General features: G+C 48.4%; 1 long non-coding RNA gene across 1 annotated transcript in view; it reads right to left on the reverse strand.

Annotated features, from left to right (window-relative positions):
* The window catches only part of LOC143961760 (uncharacterized), a 71184-nt gene extending 60424 nt beyond the window's left edge, over positions 1 to 10760 (reverse strand). The window contains exon 1 of the long non-coding RNA XR_013270547.1: positions 9568 to 10760. This is a non-coding gene — a long non-coding RNA (uncharacterized LOC143961760). The remainder of the gene's footprint in view (positions 1 to 9567) is intronic.
* Between the last annotated feature and the right edge of the window lie 3296 nt (positions 10761 to 14056).

Here is a 14056-nt window from a genome sequence, read left to right on the forward strand (position 1 = left end):
CATTAATTGCCACTACTGTGCCCCTCAATTGTTGCCAGTGTGCCCATCAATTGCTGAAACTGTGCCCATCAATTGCCGCTACTGTGCCCATCAATTGCTGCCAACATGCATCCCACGCCCTCCCGGCACCTTGTCTTGGTGGGGCAGCAGGTCACGGCAGCAGGTGGTGAGCAGTGTCTGGTGTCCTGCATGCTCTTTGATGTCTTCTGCCATCATCCTATGCGATAGGCATCCAATCACAAGTCCCAGCATGCCAGGAGATAGGGGCAGCAGTGTGTTCAATCAGGCTGATTTTTGGGTGAAATGTGCTGGTGTGTGTGTGTGTGTTTACCTTTTTGTATACTGTACAGTGGTGACATGTGCTCAACATTTTTTGGGGGGCTCAAACAAACTGAAAAAAAAACCCATCATTTGCAGCCACCGTGCCATCAAATACAGCCACTGCCATCAATTGCCGCCACTGTGCCCATCAAACGCAGCCACTGTGCCATCAATTGCCGCCACTGTACCATCAATTGCTGCCACTGTGCCATCAAATGCAGACAGCTGTGCCATCAAATGCAGCCACTGTGGCCATTAAATGCAGCCACTGTGGCCATTAAATGCAGCCACTGTGCCGATCAAATGCAGCCACTGTACCCATAAATTGCAGCTACTGTGCCCATCAATTGCTGACACTGTGCCCATCAATTGCTGACACTGTGCCCATCAATTGCTGCCAGCGTGCATCCCCCACCCTTCCGGCACTTACCTTGTCTTGGAGGGGCAGTGGGTCACGGCAGCAGGTGGCGAGCGGTGTCCGGTGTCCTCCATGCTCTTTGATGTCTTCTGCCATCGTCCTATGCAATAGGCATCCAATCATAGCGCTTGTCGTTTCAGCCAATCAGGTGACAGGTAACAGACCCGAGCACCTGATTGGCTGAGATGCAGTTCAGTGTTAGGAAAGTGAATATTCATTCTCTTTGCTAACACGTTTAGTGAACAGCAAGCACCCAGCATGGCGCTCGCTGTTCACCTTTTTGGATGCCTATTAGAGCCAATTTCTTTAATCAGGTGCTTACAAAAAATACCCTGCCGCTGTAATTCAGGTGCCCGGCCCCCAAAAAGGGGTCGGACACCTGAATAGGGGGTGGCAATGCATGAATCTATCTATGGTGATAGAGAGGTGACAGGAGAGATTGGGCAGCACCCGTGCGCCCTTTATGGATGCACTGCCACTGATACTATATGTGTGCCTATACTGTATGTGAGTATGTATACTGTGCATGTGTGTCTATATAAATGTATACTATGGATGCGTGTGTGTATACTGTATTCACCAGGTGTGCCGACTGCTGCTCAACAGAAGTCGATCTAACAATCCCATGCCTGTGAAAAATGTACTTGTCATTTGGAGCCATCTGATTGGTGCACTGCAGGGCTCGGCCTCGGATCAGGCAGCGGGTCTGGGTACACACCTGTGCAGTGATATCATGGCACACATCAAGCATGGCCTTTATTCACATGCCCCACGGCCCGATCTGAGGCCAGCCACAGCAGTTCACTATTCAGCTGGCTCTACGACTCACTTGGGTAGTTCAGAGGCTGCAACAAGTGGATTTTTTCTAATTAAAGGCCTTTTCCCGACAGCTGCCTGTCACACCAAGCACTAAGGTGCAAAGGTGTGTGTAAGGGGACACTAATAAAAGGTGACACTCTGGGGGCTCTGCCATAGGGTGGCACACTGGGGGGCTCTGTCGTAAGCTGGCACTCTGTGGACTGTGATTTATAGGGAGAATGTTGGAACTCTGATGTGAGTTTGGTGCTCATCCTGACTTCTGTACTAGATATGTTGTTTTGTTTGTTACTTACTCCTGGAGTGATGGCCATCTGTAAGCCCATGGGCCCCATAATCTTCTATTGCCTGGGGGTCCCATGAGTTGTCAGTCCGGCTATGCCTACTTGCCGTTACCAAAACCTGGCTTCATGAATCTGACACTGCTTCTCCTGCTTCCCTCTCCCATGTTGGCTTTATTTGGACTCACTCCCCCAGGCCCAGTGGATGGAAGGGAGGCAGAGTGGGAATCCTTCTAGCCCAACACAGCACTTATCAGGTACTTCACCAACCTCCCTCTTTGATACTCCTCATTTGAGGCACATTGTATTTGTCTATTTTCTCCCATTTCTCAAAGAATTGATGTGATCTACTGACCCCCTGGACCAGTATTAATCTTCCTTGATGACTTCTCAGCCTGGCTACATTACTTTCTTCTGAAATTCCTACAAACATTCTTGGGGACTTTAATATCCCGGTTAATGCTGATACTACTGCTCCTTCTAAACTTCTCAGTCTAACCTCCTCCTTTGACCCGAAGCAATGGATACAGGCTCCTACTCATGACCAGTGTAGGTAAGATGTCATTTCCCTTTATAAGGCTGCTGCCACTATATACTCCACCTTACATCCCCACCTAAACTTAACCCATAATAACGAAACCACACTTTATTGGAGTATAAACTGGCTATAGCGGCAATTTTATTCACAAATATAAAAAAATTCAGTTAACCAGTGTTAACTGTATACCAAAGGGGGCCCGTACCACCTACGAGTCCCCCACACTTCCATCTCAATGGGTCAGTTACCACCATCAAAGACCACCAACACAGCTAACAAGGGTGACCCCCTCACCCTTGGGAGCCCCTCCACACTCTCAGTGCCCACTGTATACCATCCTCCAACACCATGGACCAGAGATCAGTGCCTACCTCAGACAGGTGAACCCCATCCCCTCGAAGGTACAGCCCAACATCTTTTTCCAACTCCCAGTGGCGCACCACCAAGTCTCCGTTCCGGATCACAAATTAGCCCACCCTCTTGTTGACCTTGATACGAGTCTTGTTCAGTCTGTCAACTGATCTCGCCAAACGCCATGTTGTCCTGGCCACAATATCGGACCAGACAATTACCATCCTAGGGAAGGAAGTTCTCAATGGAAGGAAATCAATCTTGGCATCCTGAATGAGCTCCCTAGTGGGACGACCCCCCCAAATCACTACCCCTGACGTGAAGCACCAACACGTCTGGTGGTCTATCCAGGCACGCAAAATGCTGCACCTTGGGCAATACCCTACCACTACATGCTGTGCCTCCCAATCCATCTGATACATGCCTCCTCCCTTGAAAGTCCAAACTGCCTACCATTGGGTCTAATGTCAGCCCTCCTTGCCACCCAGAACACATAAGAGTGGTCCAATATCCAGACGAGACCCATCTGGATTCCATCTGAACGAAATGAAGAAAACCACAGGAAATTACCATAACATATCCTCACATCATCATCTCTTATGACCTTAGCACCCTAGTAGCACAAAATTCCCTGACCTTTCAAAGCAGTTAGCCGTTCCCTACTCAACCACCAAGTGCGGCCCTACATAAGTACAGAACCTCCGTGAATACCAATTATCTATCCGCATAACAGCAGCTTGGTCCAACCTGCATCGTGCGCCCTCAGTGGCCACCCCAATGTGGAAGCAGTGCGAAGCATACTGCATGTTGTCCAAACCTGCTGCCTTTAAACACTTTCTGAAAACTGACACAAACTGAAACCTGGACAGAAAAGAACCATCCTTGTGAATTAACAAAATGCCTCCTATTACCGGGTGAATACTCAGGAATTCCCTTACCACCCCCAACGAACACACTGGCAATGGAAACAACCTCACCTTCACCCCTTTGCCTCCCTGATCCGTCTTGGATCGCTGCAGCAAGACCTCCATACTAGCCCCATGAAACCTCACGTCCTGAGCTTTCAAACCCCCATTACCACTTTTGAAGGGCTACCAGCTCACTAATCCTAAAGGCGCCAAAAAAGGCCAACGAAAACGCTGCCTGGAATAAAGACTCCTCATATGCAGACGAGCATATCACACCCAACTGGTGCGATAGCGCTGTAAGGTTGCCAAAAGTCACTGGCCTCCTGACATCCCTACGCTTCTGAACCAGACGATAGCCTTTCATGGCTTGTCGAACACAAAAATCCTTAGTGTAATCAGTGGCGCTCATTAATTTGAACAAAAATGTCAAACCAGCGAGCTTACAGTCCATAGACGATGCCGACACCCCTCACTCGAGGTTCCTGGAAACAAAATATATGACTAGCCACCTTACCTCCGCCGCTCCGGGATCCACACCGACCTGCCTGAGCAAAGCCCACCATTTGTCCCAGACCCTCTCATACACCCCCCATGTAGACTTGACCACATCCATCGGGGACACTGAACCCCCTGCCATGCTGCTGCTGGAGCCAACTCCCGAAATGTGTCCCACTGGAAACTAGACAAGGCATCAGCCAACGTTTTATCCACCCCCAGGAGATGCACTGCATATAACATGATGTTCATCTGTAGGCAATGCAGCACCAAATGCTGCAGGTTGTGAGGACGCTGAAATGCGATTAATGACCTGAACAACTCTCATGTTGTCACAATTGAGTCTGACCTTGGAGTCCCTAAACGACTCACCCCAAATCTCAACGGCCAGCACCATGGGAAAAAGCTCCAGTAGTACAAGATTTTTGCAGAAGCCAGCCTCCTTCCAAGAACCGGGCCAAGGCTCTGCGCTTCACTGCCCCTGATAAAATGCCCCATACCCCGTGGACCCGGCTGCGTCCGTGAACAGATCCAGGTCCCAATTACTCCCCGGGATGGACATCCACAGTGATTTTATATTGTAATGCAACAAGAAAGTATCCCACAAAATGCAGCTTCCCAAGTAAGGGCTGCAGCTGCCTAAGCTGGATCTTCCGCAGCCCCAAGATCACCTGAATCTCCCCCTTCAGTGCCACCATCTTCCCTTCCGGTAGTCAACACTCCATAGCTTCCGAATCAATGACTATGCCCGGAAAGCTGAGCATGGTAGTCGGGCTTGCCGACTTGTTGCCTGCCAGTGGGATACCGAATCTCTCCGCTGTCTGTTGCAAAGTTGATAGTAGTACTGCACACACATTGGATGCCGGGGATCCCACGCAAAGAAAGTCATCCGGGTAATAAATAAAAGAATTCAAACCCGAAACATCTCAGACCACCCACTCCACAAAAGGAACCAAATGTCTCGAACACGGCGCATGAGATTGTCGATCTTCGCTTGCCTAAGAGCTGCTCAAAGAACTCCCCCTCCCAGCAACAGTCCAACAGCCAGAAACTGTCCGGGTGAACCGGGAGCAGGCAAAAAGCTGATTCAATGTTGGCCTTTGCCAGTAGCGAACCTCTACCGCAGTGGCGTACCCATCCCACAGCCGCATTGAAGGACGTGTACGACACCGTACAGTAATCAGGATCAATTGCGCCATTAACCGAGCCCCCCTTCGGGAATGACAAGTGGTGCATCAACTGAAACTTATTCGGCTCCTTCTTGGGCACTACTCACAAAGGGGAGACCACCAGGTTTTGCAGCGGCCGCTCCTGAAATGGCCCAGCCATGCGCCCCAAAGCCACTTCTTTACCCAATTTCTCTGCCACTACCCCCAGGTGCAACAGTGCTGAATGCAAATTCTTCGCAACTCGAGGGACAGCCGATAAAGCACTGGGAATCCTGAAACCCTCCGTGAATCCCTCCCATAAGAGCCAGGCAGCCGTTCAGTCCGGATACCTGTTTAGGAAAGGTTGCATCCTTTCCCCCCTTACTGGTGTCTTCCCTTTTGTTACCAAGATCTCCAGCGTTAAAACAGCTGGTTCCAGGATGGGATCCACCGCAACCGGAGCACTCATGTTTGAAGTGGCAAGCGCCTCCAAACGTACATGTCCCATCATTATACTGCCAGCAAATGCCCCATCGTTTGGCGGATGGCTGTCCGGGGGAAAATGGACCACTGCCCCCCCTGGAAAAAATTGGTTTGGGGCCTGAGCTAAGGAAATCAGCCTCATCCAGAGGCTGATGTCCTTATGGTCCCATCACAGGGAGGGGCGCACCACCCTGCGCTGCCGGAACTGCTCATCGTACCTGAGCCACGCTGTACCCCCTTTAAACCCTGTAAGCCTCTCCTATTGCGTCCATGTAGCAAAATAACACCAAACAATGTTCAGGGTTCTTCTGGCCTATCACACTTGCCATGATGGCAAACGCCTGTAACCAATTTGAAAACGTGCGCGGGATCAGCCTATAATGCCGTTTTTCCTCATTCTCCTTACTATTGTCCAGCTTAACTCTATCAGGGTTAAATTTCTCCAAAGGTAAAAGGGAAAATATTTCCACATACTCCCCTTTCACGATCTTCTCTCTGACTTCCGGCCACAGATGAGACCCCAGCGGCCCTTCGAAGCAGACGTAAACCTCATACTTGGCCGCATTCGCAATGTGAACCACGTCTGTCTTGCCTCCCCTTTTCCTGGGTAGAACCCACTTTTCCCCCGGCCCCTGTCGCTACCATCACTACCACTGATGAAGCAGTCTCCGCACATGCTGCGGGGGTTAACTCCCCAACCCCAGCCCCCGATGACCCCCCACCTGGCGTCAACCACACGGATGTTTGCAGCGCCCACCCACGTCATGTGCAAACTGCTGCACCAGGTCCCTCAAGCCCCCAATAGTGCCTGTAACTGCACGTTAGGCCCCGCTACGGTGGGTGCTGTGGCTGCCGGCCGGGGGACATCTGTATGTGCGGCCCACCCCTTGAAGTCACTGATCCCCCCCCAATGCAGTTACCCCCTCAAACTTTGCAAAACTTTTGACACAGACAGGGACAAAACAGAAGATGAATCACCGGGCCAAGCAGGGGTTGTCCCCGCCGCCGCTGCTCCCGACTCCACAGGTGCCGGATGCTCCTGCCTGTCATCTGCCTTGGCGTCGCTCAGCTCTCCTTCCGACATGTGACTGGGTGACTGCAGGGGCTCCATGTCATCCAACCACAGGGATGAGGGCCTGGATGCTGCCGACTCTTTTCCTCATTGGCCACGCCTCCCTTATCTGGCTCCACCCACTGACTTTCCGGTCTTCAAGCCTGCAGCATGCAGTGTGGAACTACTGGGCCGTCCATCATCTCTTCCTTGTCAGCTTTGCCAAGCCACGGAACTACCGGCCGGGGATGGGGTAAAACCCCAGAGAGATGATCATCCATCACTGGATAGCAAGAGTGGATTAGCACCGCTGGAATCTTTTTTTCATTTTTTTTATTTTTAATAAAGTAATTTTTCAAAAGTTTGTTTGTCTTTTTTAACCATTTTTACACTTTCTTTGTGAAATGGTAGGGGTACTTTTGTACCCCCTTACCATTTCAAACAGGGGGGGCCAGGATCTGGGGGTCCCCTTGTTAAAGGGGGCTTCCAGATTCTGATAATCCCCCCGTCCGCAGACCCCCACAACCACCGCTCAGGGTTGTGGGGATGAGGCCCTTCTCCACATCAACATGGGGACATGGTGCTTTGAGGGGTCACAGACCTCCAAAGCATCCTCCCAATGTTGAGGGCATGTGGCCTGGTACGGTTCAGGAGGGGGGCGGTCTCTCGCCCCCCCCTCTTTTTCTGCGGCCTACCAGGTTGCGTGCTCGGATAAAGGGTCTGGTATGGATTTTTTTTTTCAATTTGATGCGGGGTTTCCCTTAATATCCATACCAGACCTGAAGGGTCTGGTAATTTAATTTAGGGGAACCCCACGCTTTTTTTTTTTAATCAGTGAATGAATTGTCGGCTAATACAGAGAACACATTTATTGAGTGTTCTCTGTATTACAGGAGCCAACAATGGAAAGTGATTTTAAAAGACTTTTTTTCCTTGCGAAATGACACTTTGTGCAGGGACAGTTCTAAGCACGGGAAACATGCGCCCCTTCACAGGAATACTATAGACACCCACCAGGTAAGAAATTTAAAGGAATATTACACTTATATTGTTTCACTTTAATCATTATTAAAATCACTGCTCCTGAAAAAACGGCCGTTTTTAAAACTTTTTTTTGCATTGATCCATGTCCCCTGGGGCAGGACCCGGGTCCCCAAACACTTTTTAGGACAGTAACTTGCATATTAGCCTTTAAAATTAGCACTTTAGATTGTGAACGTTCGAGTCCCATAGACTTTAATAGGGTTCTAAAGTTCACACGAAGTTTAGGTCTGTTCGCAGGTTCTGGTGCGAACCGAACAGGGGGGTGTTCGGCTCATCCTTACTCCACACGCTCCCAGGCCTCTCTCTCCGAAGGCAATACTCCCGACCTTGTGTTCTCCTATCTATGCACTCCGTGCAACCTCTCCAACAATCCTCTCCCTCTCTCTGATCACACCTTATTCGTTTTGCTCTCTCCCTGTCTTCTGTCTCCTCCCCCTCCAACCGCCTAACAGTTACCCATAGAAACCTTCCACACATTAACCCCTTTCTTCTCTACTCTGCTACTGACCAACCTCTATGACAAAATCTCATCCCTGTCCTGCCCCAAGATACTAACACTAACTTACAAAGCCATCCACAACCTGGCCCCCAGCTACATCACTAAGCTAGTCTCCAAATACCAACCAAACCGTTCATTATGTTAATCTCAAGACCTCCTGCTCTCTAACTCCCTCATCACCTCCTCCCATGCTCACCTCCAGGACCTCTTCAGAGCCTCTCCCATCCTCTGGAACTCGCTACCAACATCGGTCTGACTTTCTCCTACTCTGTCCACTTTCACCCAATCCATGAAAACTCATCTCTATAGAGAGGCCTATCCTACCCCCACCTAACAACTGTACATTTATTTTCTCCATCAGCCCATCCCCCACAGTTATTACCTTTTGTATCTCTTGACCCTCCCTTCTAGATTGTAAGCTCCAAGGAGCAGGGCCCTCTGATTCCTCCTATATTACACTGTAATTGTAATGTATATCTTCATGATGTAAAGCGCTGTGTAAACTGTTGGCGCTATATAAACCCTGAATAATAATAATAATAATACTAATTTCATAAAGAATCTTTATTTCACAATAACATTTCATTTCCTAATTCTCCCCCATCACCAGGACACATCTAGTGATTATAATACACCATCACATGATACATTATATTAGGATCCATTATAAAAGAGATCCCATAGAATTCTATTGGTGATCCATTCTATGGGGACACATTATATTGGGGACACATTCCAGTTCTAGTAATCATACATTATTATAGTGATATCATTATATTAGTGATAAATCCCATTATTTCTGTCATTAGTAAATCTCGGGATCATTTCTTCATATATTTCCTCTGAGATTTTTCCATTGATTTTCATCTCCTTCTATTTGTAGATCTATTATTCATTTCTATTTCTTCACACAATAAAATAATCAATACAATAAACTCATTGTAAATGTATTAATAATAAGGAATGAGACTGTCTACACATTATAATCCTATAGATAGAGATAGATTTGTTCTTAAAGGGCCAGGACGCCTCTATCTGTACTTCCCATTTCTCTACTATGACATCACAGCTCGGACATAGACAATAAGTCATATTACACTCTGTGCTCTCTCTCAGCTCCGGCACTCTATACAATTCAATTAGAATGAACGCCCCGCCCCCTTCTGTAGGTGACCCAAGAGCCATACACCCTCTTATACTTTCCTTTATTGTACCTCCATCAAAATCCTCCCCAGTTTCCCGGCTATTGAGGGATCATGTGACCTTCTCCCAGCATGCAGTGTTCAGGCCTGAGCGGCCAATCACAGAACTTACATACTGTCACATGATGGAGGGGTGACATCATCAATCCTGTGCAAGCTCCGACATAACACACCATGTATCTTACATGGGTGAGGACTCAGGGCTCTGACATGGATTGATGGGGGCTATAAAAGGAGGTAGAAGTGGGCCGGGGGGCTGTGACTGCCCTAAGTGGGCAAATGACAAAGAGACTTATTAATGTAATTTGGAACCCTAAAGTAGCGTGACACATAAAGGGTCCCTAAGTAATATGACATACTTGGGGCCCCCAAGCAGTGATATGACAAGAAAAAAAGGTCAACATGTGCCCCCCATGAATTGTGAACTACTTCAGCAACATAGATTGCAGGTCCCGCCCATTTCTATGCTCCCTCCTGATGAAGCCCCCAAGGTGGCCGTCTCTTTTACAAACCCTTAGCCTGGCCCCGCCCAACAGACATTTCAAAACATTTGGGGCCCTTAGACAATGTTATATCATCCCGTATTCCTGACAATGTGATCTATTTGTGGGCCCCAGACAATGTCACCTACTATGGGGCCCCTGGCCATGTGACATATGTGGCCCCCGGCTTTCCTCAGATACTTTCAGAAAGATAAAGTGACAGATGATAGATGGCACTGAGGGGCACTGATAGATGGCACTGCTGGGCACTGATAGATGGCACTGAGGGGCACTGATTAGCAGCACTGGTGGGCACTAAGGGGACCGATGTCCCTCTAACAGAAGTCGGTTATCAGCTTTCTTCTTTTCTTAATGCTGACAGTGTGAGGGAAAAAAGCTGCTGACCGGCTCCGGTTTAGTTCCGTGATCAGCTGTTATTGGCTGACATCTGATCACATGTTAAAGGGCTCGCTGTGATTGGCCCTTTACCTGATCAGCCAAATCCCAAGGGGGATGGGCAGTGTGAGAACGGGAGGATGTACATGGACGCCCTTCCGGCATTTTAAGACTGCGCTGTAGCCGTCTTTCAGCTATAGTGTGGGCACCAAGTGGTTAAATCTGCCCAGCAACAAATCCCCCCCCCCAAAAAAAAATGCATAAAAAACACAAAACGCAAATCACAGTATAAAAATTCTGCAAAAAGCACATCAGGAAGGCTGAAAAGCCCCCTGCATAGGTGTGAATGGAGGCTTAGGCTGGGATGAGACTTGTGGGATGCGGGAACCAGTGCGATTCCTGTGCGGGTTCCCTCATCACACCTCAATCACCGGACGGTCACACTGACATCTGAGAACCGCTGCGGGGGGGTCAATGGAAAGTTAATGACACCCCCAGATCGATTCGCAGATCGCAGTGCAAATGCTGAAATGGTGCAGGAATCGGATTGTATAGATGTGACACCCAATGTGATCCGATTCCAGTGAGGACCAAAAAAAGGGTCCGGCACCATTCTGGTGTGAATGTGATTTCAGTCACACAGTTTGTACGGCTGAATTCACATCACACAGACATGACATGTGATCTGCACAGCAATGTGATCCCAGCCTTAGAGAGATTTCCTCTCACTTCCTGTCCTGGTGACACCAATACAAGGAGGGAGAGAAATCTGTACAGGGACACAGACATATAAACATCTGACAGGGGCTCTAATCCTTCCCCTTCCTTATTATACTAAACATATCATTCTTATTTCAGTCTGTGTTCCTGTTGGAGAGTTCCCCTCATTTCCTGTCTAGCTAAATGTTGTCACCGGGACAGGAAGTGAGGGGAAATCTCTGTAATGGAGCCCCAGATAGAAGAAAAATACCTGACAGGGGATCTAATCCTGACCCACTCTGCCTAAAAAACAGTCTGGGCTCTCTGATCACATTTCTTCTTCCAGTAATAAATCTCTAGATGACGTCTTCATAGATTTCCTCTCAGATTGTTCCATTTATTTCCATCTCTTTGTAGTATAGATTGTATGGAGGAGGAGGGGGAGGGGCAGAGAGGAGAGGTGACCCCATCCTATCCCATCACAGTGACCCCACCCCCCCTCTATGTCTGATCATGGCTGCCCCCTCCCCCATTGGGGGGACCACATGTGGGGGAGGGGCAGAGAGGGGAGGGGCAGGGGGAGGAGATGGCTGATGTCAAATACTGTGACAAAACACAGAAAGTATTATGTCAGATTGTTATTGGAGAGATAGATAGATAGATAGATAGATAGATAGATAGATAGATAGATAGATAGATAGATAGATAGATAGATAGATAGATAGATAGATAGATTTAGTTCTCACTGACCAATAGGAACATGTTATTGTTACTCCAATAATTGGACAGATATTCTACCCAATCACAGCGATCAGTAAGAAATCTCACGTTTATTTAAAGTAGAAAAACTTGCAGGAAGCCCCGCCCACTGCTATATACTATTGGATGAATATTAAATGAATTCCCCTCCTTCGTCTGACATCACCAGACTGTGGGCGGAGTTCTCACATCTCCCGCCACCCCCCACATATCTTTATACAACCTCTCCATACACATATCCCAGCATGGAGGGGCTCAGTGAAGGTGGTGGTGAAGGTGTGGAGGTGTCGGATCGGGTCACACAGATCATAAAAGGAGATCCGCCCGGCCTCATAATCCAGATATATCCTGACTCTGTTACTGGAGGGATTGGTGGGTAAGAGGATCTGATTACTGTCATGTCTCACCCAACACTCATCATCATCATCATCATCCCTGTCCAATCCCCAGGACTTCTTATTCCATCCAATCCCTGACTCCTCCCCTCCCCTCTCTATACTGGGGTAACACATCCCGACTATCCAGTCATCTGCCCCCCCGACATCCACGTCCCAGTAATGTCTCCCTGAGGAGAAACTCCGACTGCTCAACACCTGAGAATAATCCTGGAATCTCTCTGGTGTTTCTGGGTGATTCTGGTTTCTATCTGACTCGGATACAGTTTTCCTGTCATCTGATATCTGTAGATAATTATAAGCTGTGTTTCCATCCAGTAATATGTCTGCAGCTCCCTGTATATAGAAGTATACATTTACCTCTGTTATTATATCAGATAAACCTGTGTGTAAGACCCCCGCCACATCCAGACCCCCTCCATCATGGAGGAGCTCCTCATGTCTCTCTCTGTCCTCATTATCTCCATCCTCAGTATCACACAAGTCACCTGTGTCTGATTCCTGTAAGACAGTCAGTGGATCCGTCACGTTACACAGCTCCTCAATGTGACGCAACTTCCTGGACAGCTCCTCCTTCTTTATTTCCAGATCCCGGATGGAGATGGAGATCCGCTCTGCCCTCCCGGAGATGTCCCTCAGGACTCTCTTCTCCAGGTCTTCCAGACGTCTCCTGAGATCTCTAAACAGGGCAGTGACTCTCTCGGTGTCACCAGCGGCTTCTTCTTCTACTTTCCTCCGGTGTTCCTGCAGACTCTGGACTCTTTCCTCCGTCTCCTCTCTCTTTGTCAGAAGTTTCTGCAGAACATTCCTCAGTGTCTCCTTCTTCTTCTCAGAAGCCTCATCCAGTGACTCCATCTCATGTCCTTTATGTCCTCCAATCACATAACAAGACATACAGATACAGGTCTCATCCTCAGTGCAGTAATACTCCAAGATCTTCTTATGGATGGGGCATTTCCTGCTCTCCATGGACAAGGTGGGGTCACATAAGACGTGTTCTGGGAACTTTTTGTGGACTCTCAGGTGTTTATCACACAGAGAAACCTCACAGTGCAGACAGGATCTAACAGCAGGTACAGGAGAGTCCACACAGTGAGTACAGAAGACCCCGGACTCCTCTTGATCTTGATGAGGAGACAGGAAAGTCTCTGCTATGTTACGTAGTGTTATGTTCCTGTGCAGTGCAGGCCGATCCGGAAACTTCTCTCTACATTCAGGACAGGAATATCCTCCAGACCCCTCCTGTGTATCCAGCACACGATCAATACAGACCCGGCAGAAGTTGTGACCACATCTCAGGGTTACAGGATCGGTATAAATGTTCAGACAGACGGAACATTCCAACTCAGCTCTCAGATCACCAGACGCCATCGCTGACAGCAGAAGAGAAACGAAACTGAAAGTCTCTGACACCGGAGAGGAATGTGGATGGGGGAGGGGTGACGTCCTCCTACACAGGGTGAGGCTGGATGAATATTATAGGACACGGAGATCAGAGTACAGAAGGGAGGAGATTCGTTTTGCAGTAGTAATGAGAATTATACCTCCCAACATTAGAAGAGAGAAAGAGGGAAAGACGGATGTGGAGAAGACATGCGGAGCACTAAGTGCAATGACATGAAAAGTGGAGATGAGTACATCATGATGAAAAGGAAATTGGTTATATAATCATCTGAAGATTTACCCCCCTTCATGACCAGGCCATTTTTAGCACTATGACACTCTATTACTGACAATTGTGTGGTCATGCAACACTGCAGATTAATTCAG

Source organism: Lithobates pipiens, unplaced genomic scaffold, assembly GCF_037356315.1.
Source record: "Lithobates pipiens isolate NorthernLeopardFrog02 unplaced genomic scaffold, aLitPip1_a1.2 Scaffold_8, whole genome shotgun sequence".
NCBI lineage: Eukaryota > Metazoa > Chordata > Amphibia > Anura > Ranidae > Lithobates > Lithobates pipiens.